This window comes from Camelus dromedarius, chromosome 20 (genome assembly GCF_036321535.1).
Source record: "Camelus dromedarius isolate mCamDro1 chromosome 20, mCamDro1.pat, whole genome shotgun sequence".
Taxonomy (NCBI): Eukaryota; Metazoa; Chordata; class Mammalia; order Artiodactyla; family Camelidae; genus Camelus; species Camelus dromedarius.
In genome coordinates, this window is record NC_087455.1 from 29,291,200 (window position 1) to 29,311,516 (window position 20,317).

The window sequence follows — 20,317 nt, forward strand, 5'->3', positions numbered from 1 at the left end:
CTATGGCTCAGATCCTTTAAATGAGCTATTTGTTGAGAAAGAAAGCATACATTTTAATGCCTGTTTGTATAGTATTCTGAGTGTGGGTTCCGGTTTTGTGAGGCAACACAGTTTACTGGAAGCATTGCTGGACGGGGAGTCAGGAGACCTGGCTTTAAGCCTTGGTTTGCCATTACCTGCTTGTGAAACCTCTTTGTATCAGGAGTGTGCTCGGCCGCATGTAACAAGAACCTCCTAAAGTGGCTTAGCCAGATTTTTCTTCTCATCTAACAGCCCAGGAGGAGGCAAACTAGGCCCAGTGTAGGGGCTCCTCCTTCCTATTTAGTCTTCACAGTATGTGGCCTTTGTCCTCATGCTGTCACTCAGTGACTACAAAATATGGCTCTGCATCTGGCATTTTATTAGCTTCAGGCCTAGGAGGAAGAAGGGCAAAGAGCAAAAACCAAATCCCAGAGCCCTTTACAGGAGCTCTTCTACCAGCTCCGCCTGGGGCCTCCAGCTCACACCCCCAGGGCCCAAACTGCTCTACTGCCCATCCTTAGCTGCAGTTTAAACTGGGCAAATTGCTGCCCTGAACAGAATCAAAGTGCAGTTAGGACAAAGGGCAGAGTGGGTGTCGGACAGGTTCCCAGCAGTGTCTGCTCCACTCTCTAAGCTTCTGGTGGGAATGCCTACCCCCATGGCAGGGTTGTCTGGATGACAAAATGGAAGGTCACATGCAAGATCACTTCATACACGATAAAAGGCATTTCATAAACAAAGTGGAAATATTATGAACTGTTTTCTCAGAGAGCAAATCGAATGTTAATAGCAAGTCTTACTAAATGCGAAGACTTGGGTAATCAATATCACTTGAACCTTAGCTCATTCTCTTTCAGACATCTTCAGATAAGCCAAGATCCAGGGTTTTCATCAGTACACAGCCTTAAATACCAATCTTCAGATCCATGTTATTATCGAACATTGTTGTGGTGGACATCTGTTAATTTCCTCCAGTATTCCTTTTCCCTCCCTCTTAGTAGGTGGAATGTCTTTCCATATGATTTTTCTTTGGAATGATCCCCTCACTTCTAAGGATAAGCCTTGATTAGTTTAAAGCCATTCAGCAAAGTCTAGTGACTGATTCAGTGATGGGTAATCAGAGTGACTTCAGAACTTGGGACGGCCAGCATGCTAACACTATCCTCTTGTGGTCTTGACCTGCTGAAGATTTTTTTTGCACCATAAGGAGAGGCAGCCAGAAGGTGAAGTCAATCTACAGAGAATATGCATGCTCAGAGAACTGCAAAGAATCAAATGATATACATAGTGAACCTCTGTTTCCCCCAAACCAACCCTACGTCCAGCGTTTTTCCCCCAGCTCAATGAACCAAAATATTTCCTTGTTTTGTTATTTATTTGTATAAGTGAGTTTGAGTTGGGTTTTCCATTATTTGTAGCCAAAAGATTCCTGAATGATAGTTTCTATGTATATTCCAGGAAAAAATTGTATGTATTATTTTAATACATTATTTATTATTTAAATAATGTATATATTTTAAACAATATCTTAATATATTATATATTTATATATATTCTGAAGTTTATAGTCCTTTATAGAAAAATAAGCATTCTTAATAATAGAATATTATTATTATTAAGAATATTGATATTCTTAGTGAATATTCTTAAGAATGCTTGTTTTTCCCTGTAAAAATTGCCTGCATAACTTCTGTCTAAAGGATTTTAGAATGTGTAATGCTAGGACCTGAGTCTTGCTCTTTAGGGACTGAACTTATTACAACCCTGTGGTACAAGACTCAGCCCTGAGTACTTTGAGCTAAAGACCAATTAGGCTGAGATATGTCAGTGTTCTTGTAGGTGTGTTTCCTGTTTCCTGTTTGCAAAGGCAGCTACAGAAGAAATAAAAGTAACAGCCTTGCATAAACCACTTACTGAGCTGTCAAATGTTCAAGTAAATTATTCATTAATTATGAGTGCTCTCAGTCGCAGGGCCACACAGCTGCTGGTGAGATCTGCCGGGATAGCTGCGGAGGCTCTCGGGTCCCAGGCGCTGCACCACTGCATAGCGTGAGTTACTTTTTTAACCTCTCATGTGCCTTGGTTTTAAATTGTGTAAATTATGGTTCAGAATGCAGAGATGTTGCATCCTAGGTTGTTGTGTGTTTAGTGTTTCATATAGAAAATGCTGGTTTGTACCTGCATGAAAGCTTTGCTATGAGTATACATTTCCATTTTCAACTCTAGATGAATTTGTGTTTGACCGAAAACTATGCACCCAGTCTAATTTTTTAAAAAATTCTGTTCTCTTCTGATTAAATAGAAACCTAAAGAAATTTACTCAAAAAAAAAAAAAAACCATATAGAAGTGATAATGAAGTAAAAACCTGACTTGCTTCCTAGAAAAAAGGGCAGTAATTATGTGCCCCTCCTTACTTCCCAAATCTACTCATTTGGTATGGAAAATTGAAGAGGATATTGTGCAGCAAGCAGATGGAATGTTTTGTAATTCAGAAAAGGTTCTTTTGAAATTCTACTATAGTATAGTCAGGACAGCAGCACCTGCAATAGTGAATTTGCTCTTAAGGTAGGGACATTAGTACTTTCCTAATTTGTTGATGTGGGTTTCAAAAGCCGTCTTATTGAATGTTTAGGAAATTGGCTTTTCAGGAAGGGAAATCTACTGATTTATGAATGTCTTGGAAATTTTTCAAAATATGTTAATGGCCTCAGATGAGAGCCAGCCAAGATTTGTAGGCAAGGTAATACGGCTTTAGCCCTGGTAATACTTTTTGTGGCTGTTTGTAAACAAGGCATGAATATTAGTCTAATATTTACTTGGTCAGATAGTTTTGTATAAGGACAACTGGATAAAATATTAAAATAAATTTGGGCAAAAACAAAACCTTAGTTTGTATTTTGCTGATATTGGAGGGAAGAGAAATTATATAAAATAAAACTTAAATGTACTTAGCTTTTCTTCATCCCACTACCTTCATCCCCATTAAGTCTCTGTGGCTTGATTATTAGATGAGAAACATGGCTCAACAGGATGTAACAAGAAAGTGAAAGTGAAGAGCCTTTATTCCAAACTGGGTAGGCTAGTCCTTTTGATAAGATCTATATAGGACAGTAGAGAACGTATTTGAAGTCAAGCTAACCAAAATATATTGTTGTTGTTGGTTTTTTCCTCATGACATTGAGAACTAAGCCTCAGTCCCAATGCATTTCTCCTGGAGGCCAAGAAAGAATTGTGCATTTAAGTTGGTTAGTGATCAGGCAAACTTAAGAGGATCTTTCTTCTTCTGATACTCTGACTGAAGTACTTAATGGATATCACAACCCTAAACATGATAGTAGCCATTGGCTTCGTTCCTTGGATCTTTCTGATATCAAACTAAAGAATAATAGAAAAATGTGCATTTTTGCCCTAAAGACAGTAAAGCATGAGTATGATCCAGCATAAGAACCCTTTCCCTTGACAGGAAGATATAGGGAATCAATGTGTTTGCCATTGGTTTCCGGCCGTTTCTGCCCCTCCTCAGGCATCCAGGTCTCTCTTCTGTGTCTGTGATCTCAGGGACAGGTGATTCCTCACTGCAGGTTCCCTTCTTGAGTGAGCCCCAGACACACTCTACTTCATCTCTGGTTCATGCGGAGCAAGGAGGGGCTACAGGAATTCATGCTGCAGATTTGAGCATCTGCCACACCCAAAGGAGGATAATTTGGATAAAAAATTGACTGAAAAGCTCTTGAGGCGTGAAGAAGCCACTTCCTGCTCAACTACTGTTGGCTTGAGAGAGGAGTGGGCAAGGGCAGGGGTGAGATGACCCTGTCACAGAGACTAAGCTGTCTAACCAGGGCTTTCCAAAAGAATGGCCGAAGTTAGCAAACACTGCCCCAGTTTCCTGGGCTTTCTGGAATTTTGTTCAAGAATTCCAGACTCTCTTGTAAAAATTGCCTAGTGACAGAGTTCCTGACAACAATAGATAGGAAAGGTACATGTAAGGAAACCATTTTAAAGTGAAGTGTGTGAATGGACTCTAGGTTTACGATTATTTCTGACTTCCTGTTGTCTGGGTATCTCTCTTTAGCCCCTTAGGCTAGAATTATTTTGTCTGGATCCCCAAGAAATCCATACTCTTCCCCAAGGCTTCCTGTGTGACTAGCTTCTCAGTTACATGCTGTTACATGGAATTATATTTTTCTACAGTTTTCTGCACTAAAGATCTCTTTCCTCCTCCTCTTAAAAAAAATGCTATTTTAATCTTCTTAGCCTTGGAGCTCTCTATATTTTCAATGTCTCAGAAATCCTCTTCTGTTAAAAAACCTCCTTTGTCAACAGCATAGCTTTTGTTCAGGAGCAGTAATGGGGAGAGATTATTTCAGAGGCTGAGAGCACAAGACACCAAATATCTAGGGGATAATTAGGGTGCCCTTCCAGATTTGTTTTTCAGATGTTTTCAAATAGAGACAAATACTGATCATCCAAATAATTGATTCACTGACAACTATTTTCCATTCAGTCACGTTCTTAATGCCATAACAGCTAATAAGTTCAAAGAAAAAAAAAAAACCCAAACTGCTTTTTATTAGTATGTAGAAAAAAGAATAGAAAGAGAGTAATTGACTTCCCAGCAATTTTGCAACAAGTTCCTTTAGTGTCATGTAGACTTAAGAGAATGTAGTTTGTAGTAGATAAATGATAATTCCAGTTAACCAAAAAGTATTGATAAAGCAGCTACTAACCGGAGCCCTAGTAGAGAATGATGTAGTATAACATGGACTTACATATTTGATAACAGATCATGTTACTAGAAGCCTAATTCATTTATTCATTCAATAAATATTTACTGAGTGTGTTAAATGGTGGGGATATTTGTGGGGAACAAGGCAGGCATGATTTCTGCCTACAGTTGAGTGATGCGAGGTTGGGGGGAAATATTAATCAAGTAGTTACACAAATATATTTTACAAATGTGATCATTACTATGATGGGGGTAGGTGGGGAAAGAAACATAGGAAACCAAGACTATAAAATACAGGTACTACGTCTAGTGTAAGTGGTGATCAGGGAAGACTTCCCTGAAGAAATCTGAAGAGGTTGGGAATGGGGAGGAGAGTGTCCTGGGCAGAAACCCTGAGGTAGAAGAGAGCATGGAGCTTACTGGGAACTGAACCAAGGCCAGTGTTGCTGGAGAGCAAGTGGGGCACGATGTGGGGGAAAGCTAGAAAGGTGGCGGGGCAGATCATGAAAGACTTAGTAGACAATAAGTGAATGAATGAATGAACGAATGAATACGTGAACGAACATGGGTAGTTTATAACATGGAGTGAGTCCTATTGTCTCCTAAAAGGAGTTTGCAATTGTATAATTACTCTGCTGTTTTGGAGAAGGTATTTATTATTCATTCATTCACTCATTCAGCCAGTAAATAAAAGACAAAATCCCCGTTCACATGGATCTTAAATTCTAGTGGACCAAGCAGATAATATGCCAGTAAACAAATATGCAGATTTTATAGTAACTTTTTGTTTGTGAATAAATGATGTGAGTGGTCTTAAATGGAATTTTTTAAATCATTTCAAATATTTATTGTATTGCATTTAAGTGTGGTTATTCCTCTGTTTAGTTAAATAAAGTTACATCTTCTACCAGAGCTAGGACCATGCTCAGCACGTGTTCTTCACAGTACTCAGTTCACAAAGACTTTGGATAAATTCCAAGAGAAGAAATAAGGGAGGGAAGTTGTGAGATTTTTATTTGTTCTTGTTTCCGAGGAGAAAATTGATTCCACTGCCCCCGCACCTACCCTCCAGGTCCTTACCATCTCTTCTTGGAATGGTGGGGGCAGGAGGAGGGGAGCAACAAAAAGACTCAAGTGAAAACAACAGAGGCTAACGCTGATGGAAAAGGATCCAAGAGGGAGAATATTCCAGAGTCTATTTCTTTTGATAAAAAGAGCTTAGTATGTCTTATGATACACTTAAAATACTGTATAGATTTTGCACATTTGCTATCTCTATAAAAGGTTCGCATCTTACAATCAATGTGTACATTTAAGGAGAGATATTTCTTTGCCACATTCCCCAAAGCTGTCATTTAATTGATGGTGCATCTTAAAAGCATCAGTGACTTACAATTCAGAAAGTAATACTTATCTGGACCCTTGTTTGAATTTTCAGTCATGCCTGTCTTTTCTGCTTGAAGATTTCCTGATGGCAGTGTCTGCATATCTACCTATAAAGTATTACCGTTGACGGAATTAAACCAGAGCACTTGTGAGGGTCACCTTCAGGTCCTGCTTGCAAAAATCAGAAAGTAGTTCATTGTATCAAAGGGAGGCATAATAATTATCTGTTTTAATCTTCAGGAACATCCTTGTTTCTAATTTCCAAGTTGTATGAATCAAAGCGATTATTTCCATATAATCCAAGAGGAATAATAGAAATGTTGTTAGTGTGATCCTTTAGTACAAGAGTTCTTAACTGCAGCTCTGTTAATGTTTTGGACCAGATAATTCTGTTGTGAAGGGCTGTCCTATGAAGTGTAGCATATTTGGTAGTGTCCTGATGCCAGCCATATCTCCCCCGTCATGACAGTCCTCTCTAGACATTGTCACATGTGCTCTGGGGCAGGTAAAAGCGCTCTCAGTTGAGAACGACTTCTTTAGTATATCATAATCAGGGCTCAGTGCTGTGTTAGCTTTGTATTATAGTTGTATTGCAAACATGTCCAATTCTAAATGCATAGCTTTTAGTTTAACAGGATGGTATCTTTATAATTCTATAGTTCTTACATCACAATTAAAAATGCTATTATGAAACCCGAAGTCTAAATAATTAGATTTTTATTCAGCCAAATGTGTGAAATTCTGACATGGTAATATGTTTTGGGGCCCGGGGGGCAGGGATGGTTTGCACTTTGAGGGCCTTATTTTATTGGTTAAAACCTTACAAGATTTTATCCTCAAAGTTTAAAACTTACTTAGCCGCTCAACTGTTTGTTTAAAGATACATTTATGGGAATCTTCATGCCACAAAGGACTCCAACTCAGTCAGCTGCAATAACTAATAGCCTTTTGGTGACATATAGAAACTTAAAGGAGGCACATTCAGCGAGTTCATTTCTGGTTGTAGAGGAAGCTGAGAACAGCAGAGAGAGAAAAGTGCCACTCGGTATCCTTTGGTGATGGTACTTGACATTTAGCATAAGTTATTAGAAAGTGTAGTGGTTTAATGTTTCCGTGGTTTACTCTAAGTTTCTGAAAAAGGGAAGAATGTGTGTTCTTTCTGTCACTGTTAAGCTAAGAAATGGCATTTCAAAGTCATTTTAATCGTACACGATTAAATCTTCTAAAGCGGTATTTTACTCTGCTGTGGTGCCTCGGGAGGCTTAAGATGGCATAAATTTGCTTAGACATATGACTAGTATATGATACCATTAAGAGAACTATATTTAAAATTCCTTTTTACTGTTACTTACTTTGCTTAAAGGCCTCCTGCCTCAAAGTGTTGCATGTAGTTCAAATGGACCAATATTACATTATAAAATAGAGCTCTCTTTCATGTCACTATTATGTTCGGGAATATTTAAGAACTTCCAGTCGTCTCAAGAATAATGTTCTAATTCTTTTTCATGGCACTCAAAGCCTTGGACTAACTGGGCTGCAACCCATCTTTTCAGATTTATCACCTTTACCTCCATTTGCCCCTGTCCCCATAGCACACTCCAGCTGCAATGAACTAGGTGGCCTGGGGCATCCTTGCACTTTTCTGCCTTCATAGCTCTTCTCTCTGCCCCATAGCTCTGTGATCTCTGCCCCTCAGATTCCAATCCATGCTTAAGAATCATTTTTTTTCCCTGAAATTTCCCCAAATTTTCTCAGTTGGAATTAATCTCTCTCTTTCTCGCTCTCTCTCTCCTTCTCTCCTATAATGTTTGGAAAGCGCTACACTAGTACTTTTCAAACTATCTATGGGAAGGACTAGATTTTTTTTTTATTACTATTTCCAATTCATTAGGGCCAATATGTGTCCTGTCCATAACGAGTACTTAGATCTCACACTGTGAAATTCACACATCCAAAGTGGTCTAGACCCCATTCAGTGAACCGAGTCCACTTGATCACACATTTGGATATTGCAGCTATGTCCAATGCTCTAAAAGTGTCTAGCAGTTACTTGCAATCTCTGTACCTGTCCTGTTGTTGTCTGGTAAGAAATAGTTCATGAGGGGACACTGGTCCACAGACCACACTTTAACAAGCACTGCCCTAGACTCCATGAGGACAGGAGCTAGGTCTGCTTTTTTCATCATACTTCTAGCACTTGGCATTGCTTGTCACATAGTAAGCACATGTATTCAACGCAGAAGTATCCTACTACAGATAACAGCACCTAACAGCACCAAGATATCTTGGATCAAATCTTGATCACTTTTTAGCACCTATAGGATTATCGTGCCTAACCTGTATGAGAAATATCAGACTGAAAATAGGAATGAATGAGAATATCAGACTGATTTATTTTAAAAATATTCTCTCTTTAGTATAAATAATGCTCTTTAGTATAAAATCTGCTGAAATAAAACATACACTCAGCCTGCTAGTCCTGGTATAGCCTTTATAAATGAAGATGCAGAGTGAACCCTACTTCAGGATGACACCTGCACCCCAATGTTCATAGCAGCACTATTTACAATAGCCAAGACATGGAAACAGCCTAAATGTCCATCGACAGATGACTGGGTAAAGAAGATGTGGTATATTTATACAATGGAATACTATTCAGCCTTGAAAAACAACAACATAATGCCATTTGCAGCAACATGGATGTCCCTGGAAAATGTCATTCTAAGTGAAGTAAGCCAGAAAGAGAAAGAAAAATACCATATGAGACTGCTCATATGTGGAATCTTAAAAAAAAAAAAAAAGAACATAAATACAAAACAGAAACAGACTCATAGACATAGAACACAAATTTATTGTTGCCAAGGAGGCAGGGGGTGGAAAGGGACAGACTGGGAGTTCAAAATTTGTAGACACTGACAGGTGTATGTAGAATAGGTAAACGAGATTATACTGTATAGCACAGGGAAATACATACAAGATCTTGTGGTAGCTCACAGCAAAAAAGAATGTGACAAGGAATATATGTATGTTCATGTATAACTGAAAAATTGTGCCCTACAATGGAAATTGACACAACATTGTAAACTGACCATAACTCAACAAAAAAAAAGTTAATTAAATAAATGATCATTTGATCTATAATTTGATTTTCTTTCCCTAGATAGTTGCAAAAACTCACTGTAATTAACTTTATTTAAGTAAAATAAAGGGAGCTTAGAAGAAATCTAAAAATTTAGCATGTTAAATAGCAATATTGAGAAGTTGTCTGGGAGAAATGTACTCCTAATAGGAAACCCCACAGAAACAAAACTGTATTTTAAACCAAAATGGCTTTCTTTTATGCAGCTCAAGGGGATACGCTGAAACTCTTAAGCAGTCTAACATCGTATTTTTTGAAAATGAGACTTACATGGAGTTAGATGTTTAACTTTCTACTAACTAGCTAAATTTCTACTGGGAAAAACACCTGGGATATGAGTAACATTGTTCAAAATTTTAAATGTAAGAAATTTAGAATAAATTACTTGATAATGCTATTGGAACATAGATTTCTAACTTTCAGAAGTTCAAGAGTGTCTTTCTGAAGTGGTAAGAAGTAGTTGCAGTTGAATGTTCATATTTTTCATTGAATATTTCATTATATTAAACAGCCAAGAAAAACAAGAACATTTATTATATGTTTTTCCCACCCTTGTTAGCCACTTACTTTTCTATGGAACATTTGTTCTTTCTGGGAAACATATGGCATATGACCAGAACCATAATTAGTAACAGTTTGATGTTATAGGAATTTGAATTTCGGCAATTTCTAGCTTCTTCCTCTGAAATATAAAAGCAGTGAATACAGATCCTATGGGTTCACTGGAGTCAGCTTTTCCTCCTTTACAACTTGTGTTTTAATTGAGGAGGTGTTTCAAGACTCTTGTGAATACTTTCATAACTCTGCCCCAGACCCAGAAGGTGCCAGAAGGAGGCACTGTTGTAAGAACTTTACATATATCAGTGTAATCATTGCAATGACGGGTGAGATAACAGAGGCATGAAGACATTAATTTGCCAAAGTCACTTCAATGGGAGGGAAACTGTGTAGTTGAGATTCACCTTAGGAAGTTCGGCTCCAGATTCTGTGCTCTAGCTCTCATCCCTTAGTGTTTTATGCTGCTTTGCTCCCCTAAGTAGAGATTCCATTGGTATAATCCTGCAGAAGAGGTTATTTTCTTGCAGACTGTTTCTGCCTAATACTAGGTAGGAAATGCTGAGCAACTGGGGAATATTAGATAACAACAAGTGGTGGGTAACTGGTAATTCTGGGTAACTAGAGAATGCTGGGTAACCAAGGAATCCTGGGTAACTAGAGAATGCTGGGTAACCAAGGAATCCTGGGTAACCAAGGAATCCTGGGTAATCAGGGAATGCTGGGTACCTGGGGGAAAAGGGTGAGAAGCCATTAGTTGGCAGCTTACTCTGAACAACTTTCTAGCATCTGTAAACCAAAGGGTTGTTGTTATTAATACAAGATCTGGGACTGTCCTACAGAGTCAGTCACTCTCAAGCAGGATCCCTAAAAGCAGTGTCATCTTTGAATCAGAAGGAATAATATTTGTAGTAAGCACTTTTGCTTTGTGTTGGAAGCCATGGTTGCTGAGGCCGATTATTCACAGAAGTCAGGCATCCTGTGTTACTAATAGATTCATTAAGGACTGAAAATGTGACACTGCTTAGCAACATGCATCTTCTGAGCAGGAGGAGCAGCAGCAACAAGTATGTCCTGGCAGGTATTTTCATTTTCCTTTCAACTAACATTGTTTGTTTCCATTGTCATAGTATTAGCCAAGTGCCTTGGTGGGGGTTGGTTTAGATATATTCCCTTACATACAGAGATTGGCCCTGAAAGCTGGCATTAGTCCAGTGTAGAACCAGAAGAAAAAGTAAGCTGCAAGTAAGAAAAAGTAGTAAAAGATACCTGCAACTCTAATGTTCTGTATAAGGCTCCTAATTTTCACTGCTGGCAAGTGTGCAGTGGTGGTGATGTTACCCCTGTAAGATGTGGGAACTTGCTGTAATACTTTTCAGACTTCTTGTTTTGTTGGCTCTGGTCTTTCAGGTAGTAACAGAGTCCATAATCACTGAAAGCAGACATAATCCCTACTTCCTCCCAGTGAAAATTTAGTACTTTCCCTAATAACATTGCTAGCACTCCCCTGTCATTTGCACTTCACCATGTGTGTTGGAGAATGAGTTTGTGTCTGGGGAGAATTTGATCTGGATTGACTTTTACCCAAACCCTTCTTTCTTCTCCAAATTAAAATAGAAACTGTGCATCTGAGAATCCTGGCATTCTTTCGCATTCTTCCCTTTCTCTGTATCCAAAGTCATTCCAGCTTGGTGTCTTAAATTATGATGTTGTAACTTGACTTCTGCTCTGATGAAGAGCTAGAAATCCCAGAGGTTGGGGCCATCTTAAAGGGAAGACCATCTTAAAAGGCTTAAACAATTGTGGGAGGAAAGAAGGATTAACCTTCTTGCATGAAAACAACGGGCAAAGAATCAATTCACCCTAGAACAGAGGCAGCTGTTCATCCTGGAGGGGGAGATGTTCCACTTGGGATTGTCATCCAGTGATTAATGTCTTTTCAGTTCCAGGATATATGGTGAAGCTTTTGGGATTTGAGTGAGCAGATTGTTCGATTCTTTGTCCCTCTTAGGGAAGGGTCCTGGAATGTGTAAATCTTCCTCTTGCAGTTTCAGTTTTCAGTGCTTTTCACACCCTTGGCTTTGCTTTTACTTTGTTGTGTCCTAGAATCACTAATTAATTATGAACCCAGTTCCTTCTGTGCATTGCTAATTGGATGTTTTGAAAAAAACTGCTCCATGCTGCCTTAAATAATGAGGAGAAAATTAAAAGCCTGAGAAGTCCTGGGAAAGATAGACCATGACCATTGGAAATCCAGCAGATATTACCCAAGATATCTGTTGCCCCAGTAACCAGGGGAGACAGAGCAATGGGGCAGTGGGGTTAGAAAAAATGTTCACAGTAAAGTGATAAAAAAAAAAAAGACAGGGTCAGTAAGAGGGTCCATTGTTGGGAAGACCATTTATGTGGAAGGAAATCCTGCTTGAAGACTGTATATGCTGGAAAGCTCTAGCTAGCCAAAGCCTCAGGGGGGGAGGTGGAGGGGGGAAGTTCCCTGAGAACAGGGGAAGAGCCAGGACTTAGGAGTCCAACATCCTGACATCTGTGTCTGGACTCTGCCATTTACTAACTGTGGAATTTGGAGCAAATGACTTTACCTCTCTGAGCATCCAGCTCTTCATCTGTGAGATGAAAAATAGCAGTACTTGTCTCAGAATTGTGGTGAGGAGTAAATGGGATCAAATTGGTGAGTGTCTAGACCACTTCCTGGCATATGAAAAATTCTCAGTACTGGCTTAGATGATATTATTATTATTATTATTATTATTATTATTATTATTATTATTATTATTATTATTATTATTATTATTATTATGCAGTTACATTGTCAACTTAGTGATTTAATAGCAATAAAGATATTAACAACAGGTAAGGTACCTAGCCTGACACAGCTCAGAAGGATTGGCTTTAAAATACATTGTAGAAGAATCATTATTCCCATTTTGTCTTCTCTATTCTCTTTCTGGTCAGTTTGTTTTCTTCCCTTATTCCATCCTCCCTCTTCACTCTTTCTCTTAAGAGAGGAGAGGAATTTAAAACTGGATAAGAAAAGTGCAGCTGTTCATCTGGGGCCTTTGGTTATCAGGAAGGAGGCTGCCAGACCACAGCTGGCCAAATAACCCATGGAAACCATTCCCAAAGTGCATTCTATCATCCTGTGCTGCTACTTAATGTCTTTTAGACATAAGTGGCTTGCAGCTTCAGATTCTAGAGTTTTCTCCCCCATTAGAATGTAAGTCTCCAAGATGGCAAGGATTTTTGTCTCTTTTGTTCACTGCTATTTCTCTAGTGTTTAGAACTATGCCTTGCACATGTATGTGTCCAATTGATATTTGTTGGAGGGAGGAGGGAAGGAAGGAAGGAAGAAAGGAAGGAAGGAAGGACAGATGAAATTCACCTAGCAGAGCTTGAGGCCAAAAAAAATAAAATCTTAGAAAAGAGAGTCTAATAGAAGACCTATAGGTATTCAAAACAACAAACATTTAGTGAGCACCTACTCTGTACCCAACACTGTACCAGGTAGTAAGGATGTAACAAAAAATAAGGTACTATCTTTGCCACCAAGGACAGAGGTCTAGGAGGGATCCAGACAGTCTTAAATGAGATATAACTGCGGTAGGTATCTTTTGGAGTAAAGTAGATAATTTGTGTGTTATCAGATTACACAGAACAAAAACATGGTATCAAATAGTTAGGTGCTGTGTTAGTTTCCTAGAGCTGCCATAACAAAGTATCACAATCTGGGTGGCTTAAAACAACAGAAAGTTATTCTCTCACAGTTCTGAAGGCTAAATCTTTGCACTCAAGGTATTGGCAGGACCACATTCCCGCCAGAGGCTCTAAGGAAGAATCCTTCCTTGTCTCTGCCAGCTCCTGGTAGCCCCAAGTACCAGCTACTTGGTTTGTGGCAGCATCACTCCAATCTCTGCTTCTGTCTTCACATGGCAGTCTTCCTTTGGTGTTTCTGTCTTCTTCTCTTTTTATAAGGACTTCAGTCATATTGGATTAAAGTTTCATTCTACGCCAGTATGACATACTGTTAACTAAATCTGCAACCGCTCTATCTTCCATTCGGATCATTCTGAGGTACTGAGGGTTAGGACTTCAGCGTCTCTTTTTGAGGAGACACAATTCAACCCACAGTAGTTGCTGACTAGGATTTTAGATGCAAGGCTGAGCCTTTAAAATGGTGCTGGGTATCAGTATTAGGCCAGCTGATTCAAAGTAACACTGAGGCTATCAGTATAATCTTATGTTTATACTGATAGACAGACAGACATATGTGTATGAATATTTACACAAATACATGCATACACGTATATGTGTGTATGTATAACACACACTATATATGCACATATTTTGTATACATGTTCAAATAAATAGATACAGAAATTGATACTGAGGTGTGTATTGACGGGTTCATGTACATACATGTATTTTCTAGTTCTGTCTATTGAGAGAGCCTGGAAACAGTGACACCCAGTAACAATGCACACCCAGCTCCCACGTCTTGGTTTCTAAATACCATTCTCCAATCAAAAGAAACCAACGCTCTTTGGAGGAATGACTGCTTGTAGAGCTGAGGCAGGGAAACTACAAGACGAATTTGGAACACCTTGGAGTGCTAGAAAGTTTGAAAATGCTATTTTTTTTTAAATATAGAGCATGTCAAAGGATACAGGAGTCAACCTGAAAGCTCCCTATAGCCAAAGCTGGAGCAATTCAAGCAAGAAGACCAAAAGAATGAAATAAATATCCATGTGTTTATTCTAACATAAATAAATGATAGAATAAGTAAATAAATACATAAATAAATAAATAGGATTGAAGGAGCAACTCTTACAGAAGAATTCCAAACTGTAAATGTAGTAGAAATGAGGGCAATAAAAAGTCATCCTTAGAACATTGCAGCAATCATTGCTGCAGGCGGGATCCACTGGTGAAGCCGAAGACTAGTAGGCAAACCTTTGAGGAGAAAAAGGATATTTTCATAGCCTTTCATTTCCCCAAATATTCACTAAATGATTGTGGTAGTTTTAACCTATGTCACAGATTCTTTGATAGTTCTCCATCCAGGAAGTGGAGCTTAATTTTCATTGGGTGTAGGCTGGGCTTAGTGGCATGCTTCTAACAAATACAGTATGGAAAGGAAAAGGAACTTTTCAGTGATAAACTTCACAGACACTACCTTAAGCAAGGGATCAAAGTTAATATCACTGTTGACAGTCATCTGTCCCCCGAAACGATGCAATGAGAAGGGCGCTTTATCTTGGTGATATTCTTCTGCCCATTCCCCAAACCTAATCATGAGAAAATAACAGACAAACTCAAACTGACAGAGTTTCCACAACACCTGACCTATTTGAAAGTGTCAAAGTCATGAAAAACAAGGAAAAGTCTAGAAACTGTCGCAGGCTGGAGGAGATGAAGGAGATGTGGTGACAGATGCAGTGTGATACCCTAGGCTGCGTCCTGAAACAACAGCAAAATAACAGAAAAACTGGGGAAATCCAAATAAAGCCTGCAGTTTGCTCAGTAGAATTGTACCAATGCGGATTTCTTAGTTTTGATAAATACACCACGGCTTATAAGATGTTAGCAATAGGGGAAGTTGGGAAACTCTCTGTACTACCTTTGCAACTTTTCTGTATATCTAAAATTATTCTAAAATAAAAGGTTAAAAAAGAAGGCTCTGAGAAGAGGACTGTATAACAACATTATCAGATTGTCCCAGTGACTGTTCTCACGTCACCGTACTCTGGCTCTCTTGCCGAGGTGACACGCAACTCTCAGCTCCACCTTCGGGCTGGACCCCCCCACAGTCCTCATACTGGCCTGAAGTCCTGACATCATCTCCCTCCCACACTTCATGTTACCTCTCTGATTTTCTCTCCTGCTGCTCTCTTAAATACAGCTCGATAGAATCAGCAATAGATGACTCGCTGGCCATCAGAAAGACTCACCTGGCAGCAGTAACACAGTAGGAAGATTTAGAATGAGCAAACTTTGGGGTTTGAATTCTAGTTCTGCTGCAATTCATTAGGGAGATACTGGCCAACTCATGTATCTTTCTGGGTTTTTAGCCTATAAGCTGAAAGATTTGGACCAGAATGTTTCTAATTGTAAATTCAATGGCAGTGTTATCCTTGGTTACAGCAGGATATGAATTTGATTTATCCATTCAGAAAAATTTCTACATGTTTTGGTCCCTAGTGTGAAATTGTGAGTCCCCTCCTGGATAACAGCTGCGTTCCCACTCTCTGCTCCAAACTCAGGGCTTTGCAAGGGAGGAGGAAGTATGGCCAGAAGCTGACCTCATGCCCAGTCTTCCTAATTTCAGGTTGTTTCCATCAAGTGGTGCTTCCCAAGTGTTAATCATTCATGTTCTATCTTCATGATTTTTACCACATTAATACTATTTTTCACTTAATATCCTCTCTTTAAACCACTCTCTCTTTATATTTGAACTTAAATTTGTCATAAACTGCAATAGCCGTGAAATCACAATTTGATATGCCAGCTATACTTCCTGATGCACATTACAACAAATACACAACCAAAATCCACCATAACTATGCACTGCCTAAAACCATCTCACATGATGCTAGTGGTATGCACTCCACGCTCTGGGAAACCCCTCCACGAAGGTGAGGGACAGCGCCCTAGAGGTCTCAGTGCCATCCGTGCCTCTCCCCCAGTGATCTCAGAGTTTTTGAGGATATAAAAAGCCATTTCTATCAGTGAAAATATTGGGGATCCCATTCTAGGACAGTGGGAACTCTTTGCTTTATTTTGGTTTAGAATGACGTGCGGAAGTGACTAAGACTTCCCTTAGAGGGAAAGGCCCAAAAGAAGCTGGAAGGAGGGAAAAAAGGCATTTTTCTGACTTAAAAAACAGGAGTTCATGGCAGAGAAGGGCTGGAGCGAAAAAACAATTAACTGGAGTAGGACAAAGTGGCAGGAAAACAAGGAGGTGTCGGGGGGTGGAAAACACTGGAGGGAAAGGCAGCTGCTCAGAGAGGCAGAGTGTGAAATGAAGGATGGGAGCCTACAGAGGTGCTCGTAGCCTCCTCCTCCTCCTTTTTGACTGATGGACTCTCATTTATGGTGTGAGAACTGATTACACACACCCGAGGGCCAGCTTGAAGGGCCAAAGGGACAGTGTTCTCCAAGAAACTTCCTGCTAATGGAGTCACGCTCTGAACAGGTTAGCCCCTGCTTGACACATGACCATGGCATAAAAGATAGACTTAATACTATCAGACAGAAGGAGTTAGAAGAGTCTAGATTTTTCTCTGGCATCCTTTCATACTTAATAAAGAAAGGAAAGGACCTTAGCCTTTATCACAATACAGATCTGATTGATTCAAACCCACACATCTGCAAGGGTCAGTCAGATTTAAAGAGTAAATTTTTTTTTTTGAAAATCTGAATTCCAGAGGATTAAAATATCTCTGTTTGGAAACATCTTCCCGGGCACACAGCTGAAGTAAATGCCTGCAGATGGTCACGGCCCTGTAGGGCTGAGGCATGGTATTGGGGTACAGCCTGCACTGGACTGGACTCTGGTGGATGCTGATGAGTCCCACCATAGATACCATAGAATTTTAATTAGGGGTGGAGGTGGGGGAGAGGGGCATGTTAGGAGCCAAGTCAGCTGCACAAGGGCCAATTAGGAAGAATTACCCTGTTGTTTTGTATTTTTTCCAGATTTTTCTATTTAAAAATAGTGCTAAGAGGGAGTGCTGATATGGTTTCCATCCTTTTCGAAAAAGGACAGGAACTGGGAGGTTCTGTGGAGACTTGGTGTGGTCTATACATCCAGGAGGACAGATTCAACCAAAAGACAGGAAGCTCTTTGTCAAGCTCCACCAAGATGCTATTGATTAACCCCCTTCCTGAGATGGATTTAAGAGAAGCCCAAGAATTAAATTGCACTCAAAGCACATGACATGTAGTCTCATATATTGTTCTTCCAAAACCTCAACTGGGATATTTATAATAAGGTTTTGGTTTCTTTCCAGACTTGAGAGAATACTCATCCGAAATTACATTTTCAGGTCAGTTTCTGCCAGATGTACTTTAGATAAATTATGACAACTTTTTTCCTTCTTCGCTTTTCTTTCACCCATGGATAAAATCTTATTTCCCCAGGACTGTTCCCTCCAAAAAAAAAAAAAAAAAAACAACCTTTTTTGTATATGCCTTGACTTTTCAGAATTTTCAAGTCATGTTAAAGCTGTGACCCAGTCTAACCTTTGTATAGAGGCCATGAATCCCAGCAGCAGCCATGGTGAGTTGGCGTCTTCCAGAAGAACATCCATCACATAGTGTGGGCCACTGAGTTCATGTGCATCTGACAGCTTAGCTCACTGCCCTTGGCTGGCTCTTGGAATGATTCAAGCAAAATAACAGCTTAGATTATTGGACAGAAAAAAAAAAAAGGCAGAGTCTTTCTTGTGATTTTGATTCTTGTTTGTTTGTTTCATATGAACTTTATGTGAACTAAGTGATTTGTGGTGAGTATGTATATACAACCAAATCAAAATTTAAGAGAATCCCCTAAGGTAAAATAGAAACTGGGGGGGGGGGGGGATTTTTTTTTTTTTTGGTTAGACATTTGTTTTGCCCATCCTCCAAATACTCATTTTTAGTACTTCTTTCTAGCTGGGTAAAGAGTCATTGTTCTGTAGCTCTGAAACACCGAAGCAATCACATTTCTGATGGGGAAAATTTGTTTTAAATGAGGAGAGTTGTGGGAGTCTGAGATGAAATGATCACAACATGAATTCAGTCCTCCCTTCTCTTCGTGAATTAGCATTGTGCCCATGCCGTTGGCCTGGTGTATTTTCTGTTTTTAATTTCCTCAATTTTTGAACTGTAGAATAACATATTATGGTGTCTGTTTCCTGGGAACAGAAAACACAAGTAAATATTTGTGAAATTTGATACAAGGAAATTTGGTTTGAAGCTTGTCAAAAAGATGCATGAAATCAAGCCCCAGTAAAATACCATTCTTCCTCGCATCTGGTTCATCATGATTTGATGAAAATCTTCTCTGTAGCCCACTCCTGAATAATTTTATGGCTAACACATAAGTGGACAGATTACTTAAACACTGTTGTGGTAACAGTACCTGGCATTTTGGCCACTGCACAGAAGTGACCCATAAAGCTTAGGCTGTAGGTATAGACTTTGGTTTATCTTCCATTGAAACAATATCTCTTGAACCTATATTATTGTAGATTAATATTTGAGGCTGTCTGAGACAAGAGTACAGATGGAAGCCTCAGCCTGCAGCCCTTCTCCTGGCCTCTCGAGAGGCCTTCCATGCAAGCAGGCTGTATTAGTTTTCTGTAGCTGCTGTAACAACTTACCTCAAGCTTAGTGGCTTTAAACAAGGCCAGTTTATTATCTTGCCATTCTGAAGGTCAGAAGTCTGAAGTAAGGGTCTCAGCAGGGCTGCATTCCTTCTGGAGGCCTGGATGGAAGAATCTACTCCCTCATCTATTTTAGTTTTTCAAAGCTGCCTATGTTCTTTGGCTCATGGCCCCTTTCTCTCATTATCCCGACCTCTTGCTTCTGTCGTTATTTCCTACTACTAACTCTGATCCTCTGGCCCCCCTCATATAAGAGCTCTTATGATTACATTGGGCCCACCCAGTTAATCCAGGATAATCTTTCTTTTCTAAATCCTTAACTTCATCATGTCTGTAAAGCCCTTTTACCATGTAAGGTAACATTTACAGAATCTGGGGACTTGGAGGTAAATATCTTTGGGAGGCCTACCATGTATGTGAAGTCTTCAGTCCTGCATTTTCAACTCCATCCTCTACCCATCCTGGCCCCCTTTTCCCTCCCCCTGCCCCAATATACAAGGGAATAGCAACAGTACTGCCTGTCTGCCCCTGGGAGGGCCGACCCAGGCAAGGGTTCACATGGGTCCTAGAGTTGGCTTGGTCCAATTGGGCAGGACATTCTGGGATCCTGGGCACTTGGAATGTAGTCTAGGTTTAGGAGAAGGTCATTGTAAACTCAGTGTGGGCACATGCTCTTGTCTATCAGGCCCCTCCATCCATAAGGAAGAGTGCAGCCAAAAGAAGGCTGAATAGGGCCCTCTAGAGCCAGAGGCTCAGAACAGGGCCCGATGCTCATGCCCAGAAGCAGCGTTGCCTCCAGCAGCCATGCAGGTGACAGAAATGAATGCCTGGAAATAGACTGTGGGAAAACAGACTGTCTGCCCTTGTAAAGGAGGCAGCAGATATGCTGTCCCAGAGGAAGGAGCCCCAGTATTGCTACATATTGTCAGTTTTTTGAACAAAACTAGAAATCTGTTTTTGTTTTATTTTAAACACCATGTGAGCAAAAACAAAAACACAAAACAAAGCAAAAAAAAAAGGACTATTCAACTCTCCAATTTGCGACTGACATCTGGTTTAAAAGAAAAAGCACAGAATCCCTAGGAATAGACAACACTATATTGAATAAG

At 39.7% G+C, this 20,317-nt stretch overlaps 1 protein-coding gene across 6 annotated transcripts in view; it reads left to right on the top strand.

Annotated features, from left to right (window-relative positions):
* The window catches only part of NCALD (neurocalcin delta), a 364,376-nt gene that overhangs the window by 204,955 nt on the left and 139,104 nt on the right, over positions 1-20,317 (top strand). For 4 of the 6 annotated variants that reach the window (XM_064476919.1, XM_031439409.2, XM_031439410.2 and 1 more), the window contains one exon: positions 1,987-2,070. The exons of the other annotated variants lie outside the window; for them this stretch is intronic. The gene's annotated coding sequence lies outside the window, so the exon portion shown is untranslated. The remainder of the gene's footprint in view (positions 1-1,986; positions 2,071-20,317) is intronic. 6 annotated transcript variants of the gene reach the window in all.